Source organism: Belonocnema kinseyi, chromosome 9, assembly GCF_010883055.1.
Source record: "Belonocnema kinseyi isolate 2016_QV_RU_SX_M_011 chromosome 9, B_treatae_v1, whole genome shotgun sequence".
Taxonomy (NCBI): Eukaryota; Metazoa; Arthropoda; class Insecta; order Hymenoptera; family Cynipidae; genus Belonocnema; species Belonocnema kinseyi.
The window spans coordinates 93,787,952-93,798,700 of NC_046665.1; positions in this window are offsets into that span (position 1 = coordinate 93,787,952).

The following is a 10,749-nucleotide window of genomic DNA, read 5'->3' on the forward strand; positions in this document are numbered from 1 at the left end:
AAATAAATGAGAAAATATCATTGCTATTTTGTGAGAACTTCTAAAAAATATCAGATCGTTTATTTAATTAACAAAACTGAATATTGGAATCAGCAGCAAAGTTTTTCTTTTTGATTTAAATTATTTCTTTTTATAGTTATTGTAAAGAAAAAAATTTGTCTATTTTAGTCACTTTTTTGACTAACGGATTACAGGCCCTCTCTAAGACCGCCCCCTGTAACCAATAGTAAAAAAGTATTTCTACCCCCCCCCCCCATATTTCTGTACGAAATTTAGAGTTTCCAGAAATTTGTTACTAGTTATTTGCCACTTCATTTTCAAATTCCCTGGTTTTTCTTTGACTAATTTTTTATTTTTTTCTTAGTTATTAATATTAAAATACTAGTATTTTAATCTCTTAATATTTCCACATAGTATCTTTTATAAATAGAATAGAACAGTATAGCAGATGAAATTTCAAAATTTTAAAATTCATTCATTTATTTTAAAAAAAATGTCTTTTCTACTATAAAAATTACTTCTTAACAAAATTCTGCAATTTTTAACAAAGTAATTACATTTTCAACATAATTGTTGAATTTTCAACCTCAACAAATAAACCCTTTAAAAGAAAGGGCCATTGCAATGAAAAAAGATGAAATTTACACAACAAAAAAAGAATTTACAAACCAAAAATACAAATTTTCAACCAATAACAATTTTGCACCCAAGAGAGAAATAAAAGTTGATCTGTATTGTTGAACCTTCAAGCCAAAAGACTCATCTCAGACATATGTAAAAGTTACATTATCAGGTAAAAAATTAATTTTAAACCTAAAAAAGGCTTTTCGACCAAACAGTTAAATTTTTAACCAAAGGCATAAGCCTTCAATTGAAACATAAATAATTTGTTAAAATCTAGTTTAACTTTTACCCAAGTAGCTGAATTATCAATTTAAAAAGATTATTTTAACAAAATAGTTTAACTTTTAACCCGAGAGATGAATTTTTAACAAAAAATATAAATCTTCAAGAAAAAAAACGATTTCTTAACAAAGTTTTTGAAGCAAAATACTTGAAGAGCCCAACAAAAAAGAATAATTTTTAACCAAAAGTTGCATTTTCATTTAAAAATATGATATTTCTACTATAACCAATGCATTATTAAATCACAAAGATTAATTTGCAAAGCAATTGTTGAATTTTAAATTTAAAAAGATTTCAGTTGACTATTCACGATTCAAATATAATTTTTTTAACAAGAAATAAATTTCTACGAAAAGAATTAAATGTTCAATAAAAAAAGACGATTTCATAACCAAAAAGAATGACTTTTTAACAAAATTGTTGAATTCTCTACAAAGTAGTTGCATTTTTATCTAAAAAGGATGAAATTAAAAAAAATAGATTAATTTTTATTTAAAAAAGGTTTTAAAAAGTATTTTGAATTGTCATCCAAAAAAGATTTCTGTTAACTTTTCAAGATCAAAATATTACATTTAAACAAAAAGTAAATTTTCTACGAAATAATTAAATTTTCAACGAAACAGCAGAAACAACCAAAATTAGGACTTTATTATAATTTTAAATAAAGAGACTTTTTTTTAGTGAAACTTTCTTTTAGAGAATGTTTTAGATCATGTGTCAACGCCAAAATATAAATTTTAAACAAGAATTAAATTTTATACGAAAAAGTTAAATTTTCAACAAGACAGTAGAATTTTCTACCAAAATGACTTCTTAATAAAATAGTCTAATTTTAAAATTAACAATAGCATTTTCATACAAGAAATGTGTAATTTCTGCTATAGCGGGTAAATTTTAAAATAAAAAAGACAACATTTAAATATGAATTGAATTTTGAAGTGAACAGTTTCATTCTTATGAAAAAAGATGAAATTTCTTCAAAAAATAATTAAATTTTCATCCGAAGAAGATTTCATTTCACTTTTTAACCAAGAATAAGATATTTAAGCAATAAATTAATTTTTTGCTAAATAGTCGAATTTTTAACTAACAAGTAGGACTTTTTTAAAGGTTGTTGAATTTTCAATTAAATTGTTGCATTCTTGTCCAAGAAAAATGAAAATTACAATAAAACAGGTAAATTTTTAAATAAAAAATCCATCTTAAAGTAAATGGTTGAATTTCTATACGAAAATATTTCAAGTGACTTTACAACACAAAAATAGGAATTATAAACAAAAATTTTTTTCCAAGAAAGATGAAATATATTTACTTAAAAAGAGGAACTTTTAAATCAAACAGACGAATTTTCATAAAAAATAGTTTTCATCCAAAAAGATTTCAGTTGACTTATCAGGAAGAAAATATAAATTTTAAACAAAAGGGTTAATGTTATAAGAAAATGCTGAATTTTGAACCTAAAAAGACGACTTTTTAACAAAACCAAATAAGAAAATTTATAACTAAAAATATAATCTTCAGGAGAAACTTTTTGCGAATTTCCCAGACTTACGTACATCAATGAAGTGCCTCTCCCCCCACCCACCCTCTATCGTGACAAATTTTAACAGTCTTAACCGCTTTCCACCCACTTGATCTGTTACGTAATTTAAGTACGCTCGCTAAAGTGAAACTTTTCAAAAATAAAAATTTATGTAAAAAATGTATAAAAAAGACGGAAAAGGAAAATGCGAGAGGTTGGTTTTGGTTGACTTTTCCCCCATTTCACCATTTTTTATTGGTTATTTTTATCTCTAATGAACTGAAAATTAAGGAAGTTTGGAACTCTATTTATTAATTTTGAATCCCTTTTATGCTTATTTTAAATAAAATTATTATTGATAAAATACATTTTAATATCTGGTTCTAATTGTTAATGTTTCTTATTCACTTTTTGCAAAAAATTAATTATGAAAAATTAGATTTCTTTTTTATCTTAAACTAAAATTTGTTTGTGTTTAATCAGAAGATGGATCTGGAAATTATTTAACATGTTTTCTGAATTTTGGCAAAAAATTGCTCTATGATGGTACAGATAAAAATAATTTAAAAAGTTTGTAAATCACTGAAATATTCAAAAAGTCTAATATTATATAATTATTGTTTGTAATTTATATCATGTGGTTAAACACTGTACTATTAAATAAAAATTTTAATGTTTTTGTTGAGAATTCAAATATTTTATCAAGATATCATATTTTTGTGTCGAAAATTTAATTATTGGATTGAAAATTGAAATACTTTGTTAAAAGTGAATTATTTTCAGTAAAGATTCACCTCTTTAGTTCAAAACTAAAATATTTTGTTAAAAATCGTATTTTTGGTTGATAATCAATTTTTTCAATGAAAATTTGTCTAATCGATTTTTGATAGAAAATTCATGTTTTCATTAAAAAGTAATTTTTTTGTTGAAAATAAAACTACTGGGTAGAAAATTAAATGTAAAATGAATTAATTGAACTCAGTAAGAAAATCCAATTATTTTGGTTAGAAGTTAATTTTTTTGGGATTGAAAAGTCCTATATTTGTGGTTTCTAGTTAATATATTTTGGTGGAGAACTATACTATTCAATTCAAAGTCTTACTTTTTGGTGGAAAGTTCAACTACTTTGTCAAAATTTGAAACGCTTTGTTAAAAATGAATCATTTTTTGCGAATATTCATGTCTTAAGTTGAAAACTAAATGATTTTGTTTAACACTCTTTGTTGTTTTTTTAGTTGTTGATAATTAATGTTTTCACTAAAAATGTGACTTGAATTTTTTTTCGAAAATTCAACTATTTGGTAGAAAATTAAATGTTAACTGAATTAATTGAATCCAGTAAGCAAATACAACTATTTTTGTTTAAAAGTGAAGTTTTTTCTTGTTAAAAAGTCTTGTGTTATATTATTGGTTCCTAATTGATGTAGTTTGGTTAAAAACTCGACTATTTTGTTGAAAATGTATTAGTTTTGTTGAAAATTCTAATATTTGATCAAAAAATAATTTCTTTCGGTTGAAAATTCAACTTTGTCGAAAATTGAAATACTTTCTTAAAAATTAGTTATTTTTGGAAAAGATTGATCTCTTTAGTTAAGAATAAAATCATTTTGTTAAAAAACCGTTGTTGCTTGGTTGTTAATTAATTTTTTCACGGAAAATGTGACTTGAATTTTTGGTTGAAGATTGATGTTTTCAATAAAAAGTTTATGTTTTCTGTTTAAAAATGCAACTATTATGTAGAAAATTAAATGCGAATTGAAAAAGTTGAATTCAGTAAGAAAAGCCAACTATTTATTGGTTAAAATTAAATTTTTTATTCGCTGAAATGTCTGATATTATATTTATGTTGATCATTCATATAATTTACTTAAAAAGTCTACTGTCTCATTATCAAGTATTACATATTTCTTTCATAATTCATCTTTTTTGTCCTAAAAATCAATTAAATGGTTCAACAATGAAATATTTTGTTAATGACTAAAGTCATTAGTTAGAAAAAACGTTTTTTTGCAAATTCAATTTTCTTTATTAAAATTAAGTTTTCTTATCTGAAACTTAACTATTCTATATTTGGTTGAAAATGTATTATTTATAAATTGAATATTTAACTATTTGGTCAGAAATAAATGTATTTTGTTGAGTCTCCTTTAGTATAAAATTAAATTTCTTGAAAATGTAGCTATTAGGTTGAGGCTTCAACTATTGTGTTTAAAATTCCTTTTTCTTGGAAAACATAAACTTTAGAAAAAATTTTTATTTAAAAAGTATTTTTTTAACTGAAAATTTATCTAGTCCATTTTTTGTTTAAAATGTATTCTTTTTCAATTAAGCATTGGAGTATTTGGTCAGAAATTTAGGTACTTTGTTGGACGTTTGTATTTTTTTGGTAAGAAATTAAACTTATTTGTAAAAAACTATTCTTCTTGGTTAAAATCAATTTTTGAAACATTCATTTTTTAATTAATTTTTTTATTTGAAAGTTTAAATATATTTCATTTTTGGTTGAATAAGTATTCTGTATCATTTAAAGTTTCAACGATTTACCCGTAATTTCATAAAGTTTATTGAAAATTTGTGTTTCTAGAAAGAAAATTAAACTTATTTGTCAAAAAATAACCTTTTTGGTAGAGGATTTTATTATTATGTTAGTAGTTCGTTTTTTAGATGAAATAAGCGGTTGAAAAATACGCTTTTTTGTTAAAAAGTAATTTTTTAACTTGAAATTTAAGTATTTCATTTTTGATTAAAAAAGTATTATTTATCAGTTAAATGTTCAACTCTTCTACAGTACTTTATGTATTTTGTTAAAAATTTGTCTTTTTTTAGTATGAATAGTAGTAGTAGTAGTAATCTGTTTGTTGAGGATTCAACTAAAGTGCAGAAAATTCTTTTCTTTTTTTGGTTGAAATAAAGTGTTGGGAAATTTTGGGTGGGTTAAAGAGTCAGCTATTTTGTTGAAAATTAAAATATTTTATTTAACTTTTCATTATTTTGTTCAAAGTTCAACTCATTGGCTTAAAAATTAAAATGCATCGATCCGGAATAGAAATTAATTTTTTTGTAGAAATGTCATCTCTATTGTTTAAAAATGATCTTTTTTGTTAATATTTCGACCACTTGATTTAAAATTTATATTTGTAAATTGATGTCTCAACTATTTTGTTGAAAATTCAATTATTTAAAACAATCAACTATTAAAAATTCATTCTTTTGGATAAAAAGTTCATTCCCTTTTTTTTAATAATTCAACCTTCTTCGTCAAAATTTGGCTTTTTGATTTGAAAAATAAACTATTTGTTTTCGGTGAAAAATGGTATTTTTCTTGAAAGTACAACTATTTTGATTAAAATGCAACTGTTATTTAAAAAATGTATTCCCCTTTTTGCAAAATCACCAAATTGCCCCTGTTTTATTGAAATTTTGGCTCTAAATTTTTAAATTTTTAATCAATCTTGATACATCATCGAAGAATTTAATTATTTAAAAAATTTTCACCTTCCCATAATAACTTTCAATTTCCTTGATTAATATTTAATCAGGTTTTGATCTTTATGGTTCAATTTTGATGGGGTGTCAAAAAAGTTGTTGTTTCCTGTAACTTAAAGTTATTTTTCCATCATGCGAGCTGGAAGAAATTTTTATTTTCCCAAGAGAATTCACCCTGACTCTTTTATATCGCGCTTATGAGAAAACCCATCCCTTATCATCTACTTACTCCTGAAGATGGATTTACTACTTCCTGTTCAATAACGATCCAGAAGCCTCTACGAACTGAGAAATAAAGATTGACTGTGAATTTTTTTTTAAAATGACTATTATGGGCCATTTATAAAAGAAGTCACGTTATTTTGAAAACTTCTTTCACCCCTCCCGTTTTTCGCCAAAAATTATCACACGAAGCTTAAACCCTCCAGGTTGACCAGAAATAAGAATAATATTTTGATTACATTTTTTTCTTCGATTTTATTTCTTAAAAGTTGAAAATAAAATATACTTCAGAGTCCAAAATGTTATTAAAACAGAAAAATAGGATGATTTTTCAATAAAATAGAGGAATAAATTGTTTTGAAGAAAATTAACTTATAGGCACCATATTGAATTCAATATGCTTGAAGATTTCGAGTCAAAGTATATTCTATTTTGATCAAAATAGTTGAATTTTCACCCGAGACAGATTATTTATCAAGCACAGTTGAATTTAAAAAAATAATTTCATACAAAAAGTTGCATTTACAAACAAAAAATTAGACTTTTAAGCAAAGAGACGCATTTTGAAGAAGATAGTTGAATTTTCAACATACAGACTAATTTGCAACCTATAATTTTTTAATATAAAAGACGAATTTTCCATAAAGCAGTTGGATTTTCAAACAAAAAAATGATTTTTGAACAGAGCAGTTGAATTTTTAACCATACAGTTAAATTTTCTATCTAGAAAGATGAATTTTTACACAAATAATTGAATCTTTAACCACACTAAAATTACCAATCAACCGAAAAAAAAGCATTCACAAAGAAATAGTTGAACTTTTACCCAAAAGGGAAGAATTTTCAACAATATAGTTGAATTTGTACACAAAAGTTGAATTTTCAAACAAACGAGATAAATTTTTAACCAAATGACTGCATTTTTCAACCCATAAGATTAAATTTTAACCAAGAAAGTTCCAGTTTCAATTAAAAAGTTGCATTTCTAATCCAAAAAGACGAATTTTCTATCCAAGAAGACCAATTTTTAGCTGAATTAAAAAATTTTAAACAAAATAATTATATTTAAAAACGAGATCAATTTAAAACAAAAGTTGGATTTTTAAGACATAAAGAGAACCAAGAAATTTTCTAACAAAAAACATACATTTTGTATAAAAAAAGGATTTTTAACAAAACCGTTAGATTTTTAGAAAAAAATAATTGAACTTTCAACAAAATAGTTCAATTTTCAACAAAATGATTAAATTTTCAACAAACAAGATCCATTTGTTACATAAAAAGAACAATTTTCAGTAATTCTGTTGGGTAAAAAAATTGAATTTTCAAGAAAATAGTTTAATTTTTAAGGAAATAATTGAATTTTCAACATCAAAACAAGATAAATTTTTAAACAAACAGTTGGATTTTCAACCTATAAAAAACAGTATTCAACCAAAAGTTTTCCTACCAGAAAAAATACAGTTTTATATAAAAAGATGAATTTTAGACAAAGAAGATGGATTTCAAAAAAATTGAAGTTTCTACAAAATAGTTCAGTCTTAAAAAAAGAAGATGAATTTGTTACCAAACAGTTGAGTTGTAAACCTACAAAGAGAAATTTTCAATTAAAAGCTCTTTTACTAAATTATTCCTTTATCTTTTATCTTTTTTTATTTTCAGAACAGAAGACCAAAATCCAAAACTGTTGCATTTTCAAACAAAAAGTACGAATTTTCTATCCAAAAAGACGAATGTTGAGCCGAAATGTTATATTTCTAACAAAATAGTTCATTTTTAACAGAATAATTCAATTTTCAACGAAAACATGTTATTCTTTAATTCGACAGTTGCATTTTCCATAAAAAATTAGCATTCAACAAAAAGCGAAATAGTTACACTTGCAGTTGAAAAAATTATTTCAAATTAAAAAAAGAAAATTTTTAATAACGAAGTTAAATTTCGACATAATGGTTGATTTTTGAACCTGCAAAATCACATTTTTAATCAAATATTAACATATCCAATGAAATAGTTGAATTTTGAACAAAATAACTTAATTTTCAAGGAGAACATAATAATTTTTAACCAAATATGAATTTTTAAACAAAATATTAATTTTTGAAAACAAACTGGAATAGTTAAATTTAATGTTAAAAATTATTTTCGATCAGACAATTTTTTTTAGTATCAGATAAATTTTTGAACTAAAGAGATATATTTTTATTACAAAAAGACCAAATTTCAGCAAAGCAGCTGGATTTTCGAACAAAGAATATTACACTTATTATCCCAATTTCTTTTTCTGAGTATTTGGATATCAGAGTCGAAAAGGCGAATTTTCAATAAAAAAAAGACGAACTATCAACAAAACACTTAATTTTTAAACAAAATAATTTGAATTCCAACAAAATAGTTAATTTTTTTAAATAAATGATTTTTTTACAAAAACAGGTTATTTTTTATTAAAATAGTAGAATTTCCAACCAAAAAGTGTGAAACATCAATTTTCAAAAAAATGTTTAAAAAAAGAGAGTTAACTTTTCAACACATGTGATTGCCTTTAACCAAGCAGTTTAATTTTTAATTAAGAAAATCGGTCTTCTATCAAAGACGATTTTATAATAAAATGCATAAATGTTCAAAACTATGTGTTGAATTTTCAACTTTAGGCGATCAATTTTCAACTAATAATGGCATGTTTAAGTTTTCAGTTTAAAAAAAAGCTAAAAAAGAATAAATTAAAGCAAAATGAAATCTTTAACCAAAAAAATTAATGTTTAGCAAAGCTGTTCAAATTTCTACCAAGTAGTTGAATTTTCAACAGAAAAAATCTAATTTAGAATAAAAAATGCAATAGCTAAGTTTTCAACTAGACTTTTTATGATTTTTATTACATTGAAATTTTATAAATTTCTGATTTTCTCTGCTTTTGTTAATTAATTTATTGAAATTATTGCAAAAATAGTTAATTATCCTCTCTTATAATTGACACTGCTTCTATTACCAGATAATCGATGAAGAATTTCACAATTTTCGCGTTTTGTACAGTGACTGGCAAAACCTGAATGAATAACTGGCTCATTATCACTAAATTATTCGCGTTCTCTAAATTGCTTTCGCTTTTTTCCCTCTAATTATCGCAAATGAATTCAAAATCTATTTATTGGCCAATAATAATTGATACTTTTGAAGTGATACATTTTGTAGGATATCAGAGGCTATCATTGGAACTTAATTATTTCAAGGGCTTTCAAAGAATTTTGAAAAATATTTAATGACTTGTAAAATTACGGGATTTCAAGGGACTTTATGATATTTTCATGAATTTTCAAGAGCTTTAAAAAATTGACTTGGAATTTTCAAAGATTTAAAAGGATTCTGAATATGTTAGGGTATTTTAAAGGACTCCAAGAGTTTTTAAAGAGATTACAAAATTTTTAAAGAGTTTTAAAGATACTTGAATATATTTCCAAAGATTAAGTTTACAAAAAAATTATTTAAAAGATTTTAGTATATTTAACAAGATTTCAACAAATTTCAAAGAATCTTAAAGATATTAGGGTAGTTTAAAAGATTCCAAGGATTTGTTAAAAATTTTGAAAATTTTCAAGGATTTTCGAGGATTTAAAATATTTTAAGGTATTTTAAAGTATTCTAAAGAAGTTTTGAGAAATTTAAAAATTCGAATGAAACTCCAGTGAATATCATCAGATTTCGAATCATTTTGTGGGATTTCAATTAGTTTTATAATATTTAAGTGAAATTTCATTTTTGAAGAGATGTTGAATATTTTAAGGTATTCAAAAAAATTGAAAGAATGTTAAACTTTGCGGGATATTTAAAAATATTTCACAAATTTTTATATGAATTAAATGAATTTTATAGAATTTAAAAGATTGAAAAGGGGTTGGACATATTTAAGGGTATTTTAGAGGATTCCAAGGTATTTTTAAGGGATTACAAATAGGTTTCAAACAAATTCCAAAGATTGTTAAAGATTTCAAAGGATTCGAAGTATTTTGGGGCAATTTAAAAGATTTCTAGGTGTTTTAAATATATTGAGTTTTTTAAAGAATTTCAACGTACTTTATAATATTTCAATAGAATTAAAAAAAAATATTTAAAAAACTGAAAGATATCAAAGGATTACAAAGATTTAAAAAGATTTTCAATATTTTAAGGTATTTTAAAAGATTTTGAAAAATGATAGACAATTTTGGATATTTTTTAATATTTCAAAAAACTTGAATAAACTTAAAGAAATTTCAAATTATTTTGAAAATTGTAGGGCATTTTGAAAGATTGCAAGGAATTTAAGAAAAGTAAAACAAAATATCAGGTACTTCAAAAGATTTGAAATAATTATAATTATATGAAGGAATTCCCAAAAAGTTTCAAAAGATTTCAGTGAATTGAAAATAATTTATATCATTTGAAATATTCCTAGAAAAATGAAAGGGATTTTATAATATTTAGATAAAATTTCAAAGAATTTGTGCACAAGAATTAAAGGATTTTAGAGGACGTCAACGATTTAAGCGATGGAAAATATTTTTAAACTTCCGAGGAATTTTCAAAAGATTTGAAAGAATTAAAAAATGTATCAAGCTTGAAGTTTTAAGTTTTAAATT